This window comes from Coptis chinensis, chromosome 9 (genome assembly GCF_015680905.1).
Source record: "Coptis chinensis isolate HL-2020 chromosome 9, ASM1568090v1, whole genome shotgun sequence".
Classification (NCBI taxonomy): domain Eukaryota; kingdom Viridiplantae; phylum Streptophyta; class Magnoliopsida; order Ranunculales; family Ranunculaceae; genus Coptis; species Coptis chinensis.
This window is the reverse complement of record NC_141464.1, coordinates 52,159,731-52,172,425: the sequence shown is the minus strand read 5'-3', so window position 1 is coordinate 52,172,425 and position 12,695 is coordinate 52,159,731.

Below are 12,695 nucleotides of genomic sequence, written 5' to 3'. Positions count from 1 at the left end.
AATACGACCCTTTGTGAGGTAACATTCTGATTGTTCAGTTCTTTTATTGTTGTTTCCGTTTCTTTACAACTTGAAACCATGACAGACGATATTGTGAGACATTGTCTTAGCTTAGTACAAACTTTGTAACTAATAATTTACATTGGAATCACAAACTCAAGTCGTGGAAATTTTATTTCAAATTAGGACTGGCTAGAGGGGCATTTTGAGTTTGAGAGGAAGTCATGGGATGCTATCAACAGCGTAAAAGATGATAGAGCCATAGGTGTTCATGTTACGTTAATTGGTGGATTAAGAAAGCGATGATTGTGTAAAATTTGCGAAAGAGTTCAAAGGCTATATTTGCCTTGAGCAGAACTTCGATAACACCTTCAGTGGTATGACCTTTATGGTCCAAGGTGTTGAGTACTTCAGTGAATGTTTTGCCAAGAACAAGCAATCGGTGTCACAATCTGAGTCCGCGACCATGCTGGGGCAGGCGATTCCTGTTCTCATCGTACACTGGGGGCAAGCAAGCTTTGTCCCCATCTTTGGCAAAGATGTATGTAGGGACAGGCTAGGTTGTCCCCAAAACCCTTTGGGGTGACTCCCTTACTAAAAAGTTTTGAACCTCTATTGTAAAAATATACGGTGCTAACATTTATTTAATCTGAACTGGTGAAACGAGTTTTCTTGGGCCTAGGTGCATAAGAAAAAGTTGTCTGATAAAAAACAAAATTGACCTTCCTCCGCTCCCTCCCCTTCTATATTTTGCTTCTTCTTATTTCTCTCTCCCCAAGCCACCCATTTCTCCCGCTTTACCCACTCTTCTCCTCCCTCCTTCACAACCACTCACCTCCACCAGTACACCTATTTTCCCTCTTCTTCTTGCCCCATGTCCTGCACTTCTCCCACTCCCACTTCCCTCCTTCACTTACTTTCGGTACCTATACGGCTCAATCGCTCGATGACACGTCACTAAAAAGGCACTAAAAATCCCCATCGACCACTTTAAAAATAACATACTTTAAAAGCATCACTACATTTCATTTACAAGCATTCAATCAATTGCCTAATCATTCTATAACAACTGCTATATAAAGAATAGAAGAATAAGTTACCTTCAGGAAGCAAACTATAACAAGGACGAGAGATTATTGAAAGCATAGAAGTCAACAATGCAGAAGCAGTAGCAGTATGAAATGGCATTAATGATTCCACAGCACAACTCATTTCCACAGGTGCCCTTCATAACAAAAACATTAATAAAACCCATTAATAACTAATTATTAAAAATATACATATATATTGTCAATAGGGGGTATTGAGATTATACCTGAAAATGCAATTGGTGAGAGGTGTTTGTTTTGGGAGTCGAAATGAAGAGCGAGCGGGTTTGGGTTGAGAAGAGAGTAGTCTTGAAGCTGCGGTTCGGAACGAGGTTGAGCTGAGAAATGATCTGGTGCAAGAGGTGGCCATTATTGGGGAATAAATCGGGATTTGGTTCTTTGATTGCAGGGTTTTAGTGAAGGTTTGAGAGGGCTGTTTTGACGAAGGCAATACAGCTTTTGGGCAACTAGAATAGTTTCTTTGGGCTTTAGAGTCCATACCCGACCCGATGTCCAACAAGTAATCAAAGCTTAGAACATGTGCAATGCAAGTGAATATAATCCCCCGCCTCAGCACTTATTCACTCTCTTTTCACCAAAACGGATCCAGACGGAATGTAACATCTTGGTATTTTGTCTGAAGTTAAAAAAAAAAAAAAAAAAAAAATCGAAAAAACACGCTAGACGGAATGAAATATTCCGTCCGAAAAAAAATTTGAAAAAAACACACCAGACGGAATCCAACATCTCGTCCGAAGTTAACAAGTCAGCCACTATCTCGGTGGAAGGTTTCACCTTGAAATCAACTAGGGAAAATAGTCACCAGGTATTCACCCCTGCATTGCACAACCATTTTTGCCAAAAACTGGTGACTATAGTTACAAACCCCTCCTAATCTCCTGCATTGCAAATGCTCTTATTATGTTGGCTGCTGGTCTACCAGCTTCCACGTTTCACGCGCATTGGTGCGTTTTTTGAAGTGAAATCTTAAGTTTAGGTTGTGATTGTTTTGTTGCTTCAATTTCTTTCTATTGGTACAATTTGGACAAATTATTTTTGTTTCTTTTTCGGTGATGTTGCTAATTTTTAGTTTGGTTAACTAAACATAGTTTTATGATTTAAGCTATTAATTTTTTTGGTAACCTTTTTAATTCATCCGGTGTATCAAATACTGTCTTACAACTCATAAACTCATTTAAACTCATTTTCTTGATTATAGAGTGAGATAATAAAAAATGGGTTAACTAGACTAAATCCTCCATTTTATATATTTGTTTAGACTAAACCCACTATTGTATAATTTCTTAGACTAAACACTAGTTCTATTTTCTCCCCGTCACACCAACGTTGGCTCTAAGCCAGTTTGTTAAAGCTTTACATGCTATAAGTGTATCTAATGATTCATGGTTCACGCCCATGAACTTATACTTCTTGATGGTAAAATATTGTATTAGCATTCCGAAACCACCCATTTCCATTTCTGTAATAGTACTGTGTTTGAAAAGTTGTAAAACATTTTTATGTTCTCCAGCCCTCTCTAAACCAGTGTCACATTTATAGAAGCTCTCAAAAATAATTTACCCTGATCGGAATAGACACAAATCATAATATCCAAAAAAAAATTGAATTTGCATTTCCTTACAAAACATAATTTCCAAGGAAATGAAATGTGCTATGGTGAATATAGCCAGACATAATTCTTCTGCTAGATATGAGAAAATGAGGAACAATAGGTCTATTATAGATATATTCTATGAACCAAGATAAATGCATGCTGGAAGGTGGAAAAACGCACAAAATCCTTGTTGAAAATCACGTCTCTACATGTTCGTTGTGTTTATATGGCAATCATCAAAATTGTGTCGATGTAAATTTGATCATTTTATACATAAAACTATTTTTTATTTTTTATTTTGGGCGGGGAGTATAGATTTAACTACTTGGTCAAGGTAATTTTGAGCAATGTCATTGATACTTTTGAAATAGAGTGAGTTCTGATGGGGAGAGATTGTTCTCTTCTGCATTTAGAGCACACATTTTATCAACCGTCAAAGTAGATATTTGGGTTGTATCTCGAGATGTGAGCTGTTTTTTCACTGCCCACGGGTATTTCAAAGTAACCCCACTAAACTCGGTCTCTTCTTTTTTTCCTTTCATAAAAGATGATAATAAAACAGATATATAGAAAAGTAAAAGAAAAAAATATTAAAAAAAACTCAGACCACCTACTTCTTTCAATGAATGAAAGTCCCCATCCATTATTTTCCCATATTCACTAATCTCACTATATTCATCCTCTTAAACATAAGCCAAACTCAAAAAAATCGATATCTTCCTTTTCTGTTTGGACCTTTTGAACTTTCACGATTTCAGCATAACAACCAAGTTATTCTTCTACAAATTTCTAGCCATGGCTTATTTATCTATGTTGGAAAATCTAAAATTCTTATAGTTTTGAACGTACTAATATTTCAATATGATTTGTACACCAAAAAAATAATTGAAAATGCCTATCAAACTAGTGTTGGGGAGTTATTGAAAATCGTTGTTGTCAATTGTAGATAAAGAAGATAGGGATTTGAACTTGTTTGTGAGTTCTCTATAACACAATTTTAGTCGGGGTTGGGTTTGTGACTGATTTAATGAATTAAGAGTTTAAAAGAAGAAGAAAGAGACAAAAAGTGTAAAAAAGAAAATAAGAAAGAAAGAAATTAGGAGAGACAACTCAGGGAGTTTAGTGGGGTTAGCTTGGTATACAAGTGTCAGCTGAGCTGTTTTTCGGAACAGTTAAGATTAAAAGTGCACTCTAATTCAAGGATTTCCCTTTGAAATACCTTAAAAGTGTATCATGCTAACCCAACTCTGGTAATTTTCAGTCGAAGTATGACCGCACTTGGATAACATATATCAGGTGTTGAATTTTGTCGTGAGATTATTGGTAAATGGGAATACTGGCAGGCAAGACACTTTTGAGTTGCATCCAAGATGTACTAGCCATTTCCTTTATCAAAATATTATAGAGGGAAAGCAACCCCACGTGTTTTCTTGCCCTTAAGAACTCAGCTTAATAAACTCAAGCCATGCCAGACTTGAGCATCCAAGATTAGCTTGATGCCTGGTTACAAATTCTCCAAGTTGTTGAGTTTTCCTTCACTCCTTCCTCTCCTCAAGGCTTACCAGCTTTCATTCCTTGCGAAATTTGCAGACAGGAGTGGTGTGAACTTCAATAAGAAAGCTACTAATCCAAAACTGATTTAGGTAGAGGCACATAATGAAGGTATAATGAAATTAGTGCACACTATTTCTCAGTAACAGTTCATAAAATCTCGCAAAACCAAGAACAATTCCATAGGAACAACACTACATTTTCTTCACAAGCAAAAACGCATAATAAATTGCCTCAATATTCACTAACAATCGGGATAAAAATAAAACGTGTAGAAATATCAATGCGACAACTAAGAACCTTCTAGAAGCGAATTGTAATGAGCAGGAGAGATGGAAAGCATGGAAGTCAGCACTCAGCATTGTAGAAGCAGTGGCATTATTGATGCCACAACACAACTCATTTCCACCGGTGCCCTTCATAAGAAAAACACTAAAACCCATCAATTAATCATCATTAAAAACAACTGAAGTGAATTAGTTTGGGATATTTTATTAATGGATATTTTGGGAGTCGAAATGGAGAAGGTTTCGCTTCAGAAGCTAGTCTTGATGCTGCGTGGCTGAATGAGGTGAAGGCTGACAAAGTGATAAATGATCTCGACATTATTTTGACTGGTTTTGCCAAGGCAAAGATATGATGCTTGAGCTAGAGTCAAGACCGGAGAGAGGTTCTTCTAAGGAATCTGGGCTTATGTTGGACTGGTCTACCTACACCCACATTGTTTGCTTTGTGCAACTGCACTTCAACTACTGCAGAACGATGAAAATCTGAGATGCAGTTGAAGTTGTACACTCCATACAGCCCCACAAGATTATTGATTGAAATTAAGGGTGCCACTTTTTTCCAAAAACCGATATGATAATTTTCTGAATTTGACACTTACATTTTTGATACTTGTGTTCCAATTTTCCGATTTGGATGAGTTTTTTTAGGAAACTTATTCCAAAAATATACTTAATGTTAAGTAAACAAGAAAATCAAATTGATATAACAAATATATCATGAACAAACCTTTAATTCAACAAACAAACAAACCTTTTAGTTCAACTAATGAACTTAATTTACCAATGATTAAATTCAAGCCTAGTGATAATCATTATGTCCTTAAGACAAATTTTCCTCCTCACGGTGCTTGAAGGTTGATGGGAAACTGTCACACCCCAAATTTCCAGACAATATTTAAAACAATTATATTTAATTATCTGGAAACCCGGGGTGAAACAAAACCCAAAACCCTGTTATCAAACACGATATATACAAAAACTGAAATCAAAAGAAACGAAAAGGAAAAGAATCCTTAAATTACATTATTAAACTATAAAGAAACTAACCCACTCTTCAGAAAATCTTAAACCAGAAGACTCCAAGAGCAACTTCAAATCACGTCTCCTTATCCACTGCACTCCACCATCTATGTTCCCAAGAACACACCCACGTTGCAAAACAAAGCAAACATGGGTGACAAATTGAATTTCTTTGGTATGAGTAGACTAACAACAAAATATATAATAATCTTTTAAATGAATAAATGTAACATTTCAAACAATTTCAACTTGAAGACAATATAGTTCCGTTTTCCAAAACGGCGGTGTAGTTTATTCCCAAGTAAGATTTCACCCCAACATACAAATTCCAAGAATCTCATATAACAGTACTCGTCATTCCAACTTTCCAAAATAACTCACAATACAATACCACTTAAATTCCATTTATTAAATGCACATATGACAACCTAATTAAATATGTGTTTGGTATACCTTACCTTTAAGCCAACACGTCGTCTTAGGGTAGGATATTTCGTCCCCTGCTGAGAAAAGATTAATAGATCCTACCCTCCCCGCAAAAACAGAGTTAGACATCACAATAAAATGATTTATCTCAACCCGGTCAAAATTTCATTCATAACCAAACCTCATTTAAGACATTTAAGTCTAATTGATATGACCGTTCGGTTCGTCAAGATATATTCGGGGAATACCACTTATCATAATACCTATATCAAGGGTAGTCATTCATATGACATCATTACGTTATAAAGTTTCTGCGTACATAATCATAGATCTCAGACTATCACAAGTCATTAATAGTTTCGTAATAACATATCAAGTTATAGTCAATTCACAGTCACATAGAACTCACAATCATTTATTAGTATTATTCACCGTCACACTTCATATCTATAACATCACACAATTCATATATTTTTTTACTTTAGTATCTTTCGCCTACTTATGAGAGCGAGGAAAAGTCACAACCAAGGAGTACATTCATCCCTTGTGAGTATCAACTCATACAAACCACGTAAACATTTCTCATAAGAAATCATAGACATCATATGCAATAACTCCATCACACGTAAAATCAATATTTTTACTTTGCTTATTAATTATCTTGTTGACTCCTTTATTCAAAGACACAGCCCAACCTTTTAGTTCCTACTCCCACGATTTGCACTACACACATTTGCCAAATCACACATATCCGTCGCCTTTCACTCACACCGAAAAGTACCACTACAAGACATCGTCCCAAGCGGGATATCGCCTTCCGGAAACATACTTTCATCTTGTAAACTCAGAACTTGTGAGTCACAAACCATCTCTCGGGCTTTCCATACACATAATCACAAAGCCTCTTTTGGGCATAACAAAATATCGGTCATTCATGGCATATTCAATGAATACCTTGGGTCATTCCCGCCACATTCAAGGAATACCCATCATAACACTAACGGGCCATTCATGGTACATTCAATAAATGCCCGAGTCATTCCCGCCACATTCAAGGAATACCCAAACCTACATTCCCGTACATTCAAGGAATACGACCAACCCAAGGCTTAATACCTTAGTTCCTCTATAGGTGATCCAAACGATTGGGTCATTCATGGCACATTCAATGAATACCGGGTCATTCATGGCACATTCAATGAATACCCATCTATCACATGACATCACAAGTCATAAACATTTCTTTTCATCACCAAATCGAGGCGTGGAGAGTTCTAAAGATGTGGGCGACACATTAAAACATTATTATCACTTATAATTATACTAGCATTACTCATGTCAAAATAGACCACACATGCAAAGAGTCACTTTCGCGCGTCAAGGCAAATCAAGCACTTAAATATCATTAAATGTAAACAGACTTATAATCAAACAAATACAATTTATATAACCATACTCATATATACAATATCGTAAACAAATAGTTCATTAGCCCAAATTCAAGTCCACACACACTAATGTCTAAAACATATCCACATATACTAAAGTCGTATTCATATACAACTTCTATCTCCCACATATATATTTATGTAGTCTCAAAACAACAAAGTAATTTCTAACATAATCACATAGTTATCATACAAACTAATATATATATTATAGATATAGTGTAGTGGTCGCGACTTTTGCTCAAAGTCTGCCTTTCATGATCCAAATCTTTCAAGATTGGAATCAAGCCTTCAGTAGTTCTTATCACCCACATAATCAATGCTAAGGTTTTTCCTACATTCATCCAAATGACATGTAACTTAATTATTTAGAAACTAAGGTATTTAGATATACTTTTTCATGTAGAACTTCGAAGTCCCAACCTTAGCCCATCTAAAAGAAAATTTAGGTTGAAAACGGTCAAAATCCTAATTTCAAAAATTGGATTTCGACGGGATATCTTCGAATGGAACAACTCTTTCCACGGTATCCAAACGATCGTAGCTTTTTGTGTTGCAAAGTCGACGCGATTTAACTTACTTTCTCTTGTTTAACAAAAATACCCAATCATCAAGGTCAAATCTTTCTTAGATAAATGACAACCAAAGTTATACAAGCTTCCACAGCATTTTATTACTATATGTGTCCATATAATATACACATAAAACGTAGTACAATTAAACAATCCACAGTCCACAATCAAAGCCCAATATGCTTTACACACTACTCACGTCAAAATCTAAATTAGATAATTTACCAACCAAGTTATACAATATCCGACAGTATTTTATTACTATATATATATCCATATAAACAAACATATGAAAAACTGGAAAAGTCAACATTCACAGTCAACGGTCAACAGTCAAAGTCAACAGTCAACGGTCAAAGGTCAACACCTCATGGTCAAGGTCAAACTCAACATGTCATGGTCAAGGTCAAACTCAATATGTCATGGTCAAAGTCAAACTGTCCTAGTCAAAGTCAAACTGACAAAGTCAAACTGTCCAAGTCAAAGTCAAAGGTGAAAGTCAACCGTCCATGGTCAAAGGTCAAAGTCAACGGTCGATGGTCAAAGTCAAACTATCCTAGTCAAAGTCAAACCGGGCGTTTAAGGTGTTTTGGCGGGTTCAGAGTCATAGCCATATGGTTGGCTAAGGTCAAGGTGCATGGCTCGTGGGCTCGTGGATTAAGGTCATGGTTCGGACCTGGTGGCCAAACCCAAACCTTAGAACCCGAAAGTTTAAACATTGGAAAACCCAAACAGATCTATTTTAAGTCCAATGGACTGGTCCCAAGCAATATTAGATACGGGCCCAAAAACAGTTAAGTGGTTCGGTCCAAAAATTTCAAAACAAAAAGAAAAGGGCCCAACCACTTAAATTAGATTTCGGCCCACATAACTAAAACTGAAATTTCGCCAACCACCATCGAAATTTCGGCCAAGCCACTAATAGAATTTTGGCCCAAACCAAACCTTGAAATTTCGGCCCAACTAACAAAATAGAACTAAAGCCCAAACAAAATTAAAACATTTCGGCCCAAGGCCCAAAACGAAATCACTGTTCATCATCTCTTCCACCAAAAGCAGCCCAAAATCCGGCCACCACAAAACCGATCGTCCTCCCCTTTCAACACATCGGTTTAACTCAATTTGCAAAACCCAACACCTTTAACAAAAGCAAAAACCGCAAATCATAAAACCAAAACTATTCCTAAATCTAGATCTGGAATTTCGGCCACCATTAGAGCTTGTTCCAAGCTCAAATCGACAGCCCCAACCATATTCCAACATCAACCAAACATTATCAAACAACCCACAACAATATCAAATAATCAACAAAACAATCAAACACATAAAAAAACGCTTTACTGGAGGACGTCTGGGCGTCCGCCATTGATGGACCTTCAAGCTTCGAACTCACCCCAACCCACATACAACAACAGCCCAACCTCCATCCCTAAACATCGTTCAATCAACATACATCACACAACAACAAAACAGTTCATATTTCACGCCTCCATTACCGACTGTCTGTCAACGTTTTATAGCTTCCAACAGTACCCACATATCAAACCCGACGCCCTCACCCACTCAAACATAAACAACAACAAAAACAGTTCAAAAAGTGGTACTGCCGATATCTTGTCAGAGCCTTGGCCGCCATTGATGCTCTGTCGAAGCTTCAACAGTTCAACATCAAATAGCCCCATAAGCGCAACAGTCCAAAGATAACCAAAACAATAAACTACTAACTAACCAGTTTAATACTTAACGCGATATGACGAAGAATGATGAGCAGTAAACTATTACTGTATACCGGTGAAGTAGAAACTAACTACTCACCAGATTATTAGCTCTCTACTTAATTCTCCGAAGTCCGAGCCGTCATGCGGCTCCACCTTCGAAATCGCTTTTCATGCTCTGCCTCCATTTTCATTATTCTATTCTCCAGGAACCCTATTTTCTAGAAAAATGTGTTTATATACTTGGGTCCGAAACCCAAGCCCAACACAGACTCGGGCCCAAAACCAGGCCCACGTATCCCGAGTTCAATCCGACGAATTTTTAAAATAAACAATTAAATTAATTAATTAAATAGAAAAATACATATAAAAAAACACGGGGTGTTATAGAAACTATCTCCCAAGATAGAACGGATTTCCTTCTATAGAAAACTAGCACTTCAATTCTATAGAATCAACGAATACAACATAGTATTTGACTAAGAACAGAGGGAAAAGAGAAAGATCAGAACTCTGTGTGATCTGGTGTTTTTTTTTTCTCTCCAAATTCATCCACTATTTATAGGTGAGTGGTACCTTTTCGAAACAACACAGTGACTTTTGGAAAAAAGTAAGCAACTCTTTGAAAAGTCACATGTTTCGAAAAGATACACCATTTTGGCATAAAACACTGTTTCGAACCAGTGCCTATTTCGAAAGGTCACACCTTTTCGGCATGATGCACTGTTTCAAACCAACGCACCATTTCGAAAAAGTTTTTCTCACTTTACGAACTGTTTCAAGCGAAACCCATTTCATCTCAAGTGGGGTAACTTGGGAGACAAATAACTCATTTATATCTCAATGGATTTGTACAAATATATTTTTCTAACAATCCCCCACATGAATGAAGAGTTGGCTTCTTCTAGCATAAACATCGGATTTCTGTTCTTTTACAAATGAAAAGATACCGTATCAGGTCAATTAGCATGGGAGGCCTTGAACTTGCCTTAGTGAAAGACGATCGGATTTAATTGGACGATCAGTAGACTTCAATTAATGTCCTTGAACTGTCAGTCGTTTGTATAAACCTAGACAATCATCTTCATGCAGTACCTTTTCGAATACTGTTGGTTTTCACGTTTGTGTTCATTTTGGCCTTGAACACTTCTTGGTTTCAAATAGTGCTTTTGAGACATTGGCCTTTAAAATTCTCATAGAAGCGGCCCCACTTCGCACTAACATAGGTGATTTCTATAAAGAGTATCCTGCAATACTCCACTTGGATAACATAACTTTCCAAGATATAGTAAATCATTAAAAACTTGACTTATCTTGGTTCTCGCAGCAGATATGCACTGTCATATATAGGAATGGGTTAGAGTATAATATTACTCTCCAGTGCTAACTGAGTCACAAACATAATTCAGTTGGCCCATTAAACCTAGATCTTGGGATCTCCAGTCAACTAGGTTGGTTTTTCCATTATGAGGACTCTTGGTTGATTATCTCAAAGGCTTTAAGCCCATTCCCCTTAATAATCTTTCCACTTGCTCTCTTGTTAAATTTTTTGTAAGCGGATCCGCAATGTTATCTGTTGACCTTACATAGTCGATTGAGATAACTCTATTTGAGAGCAATTGTCTAATGGTGTTATGCCTACGACGTATGTGTCGAGACTTCCCGTTATACATGCTACTCTGTGCTCTACCAATAGCAGATTGGTACATTCTGTATGTATACACACTTCACCGGGCAATGTGTTTAGCCCAGTTTGTAATATCTTCTAAGAAATTTCGAAGTCACTCAGCTTTTTCTCCAGCCTTATCCAACGCTATGAATTCTGATTCCATAGTGTACCTTGCTATGCACATTTGCTTTGAGAATTTCCTTGAAATTTATGCATCTCTCCTAGAGTAAAACACCACATTTGATGTCTTTTGAGTAATGCTTCAACAAATTTCCAATTTTGAATTGATTAATTCAAGAAGATACATAATCCCCCACATTTTCCAATTTCTCATGACAAAGTCAATAAATTGGAAAACCATTTAGATATATGTTTAGCAAGTGAGGCGTCTTGTTAAAGAATGTCACATATCATTCATATAGTGTCAAAACACTTCTAAGACCTCAATTTTGCTTACAAGTATGCTTACAGAACAATATCTTAAACAATTTTCTTTATTGGCACTCTTTGGCACAATAGTAAAACACATACATCTTATAAATAATAAAATATTTTTAGAAACCCTTTTAGCACTAGCCATTCCTAACATCTGGAATGAAACAAGGATTCTCGGAATCTTGGATCATAATTCCCCCCAAGTGTGGCATTACTACCACCTTGTTCTCTTTCAAAAAGTCCATTCTAAGAATGACTTGAAAATGGTCTAAGCGAGCTACCATCAGGTCCACCTTTCCTCGTCAGTTGTGCATCTTAATGTCAACTTCCTAAGTGAGTCCTTTCATCGGTTCGGCTTCTTGGTTCAAGCCTCTCATAGAGCCTGTACATTCTGCGAGTTTCAATCCAATAGCCTCGGATACATACTCAGAGATTAACGTATGAGTTGAACCAGTATCCACCATTGCTAGTAGACACCCGTCGTAGTTGTTGAGTTCCACTTCTACGAACATAAGGTTGTCATCGGGGACCAAAATGTTCATACCATTCAACGAACTAGTAAGTCTAGCAAATGAAATAAAAATAACATGAATAGGAGAACCTGGTGGTGTTGTCATTTCTATTCTGAAATAAAAACACACCTTGTTATTCATTAAAATAGAAACAAATTCTGAAATAAAAAAATTCACTCACAAAATAATATGTGAACTTGCTACTGTTTGAGAAAGAATGGGCGTCGAAAGTACCTTTTCCGTAAGAGACAGAACCAAATTCCCGTTCTCAATATGCAAAAGTTACTAAACATAAGACTTCTAGGAATAGGACAAACCCTTTGAATATTGTTTCGTATCTTTAGAAACTATTTGGTT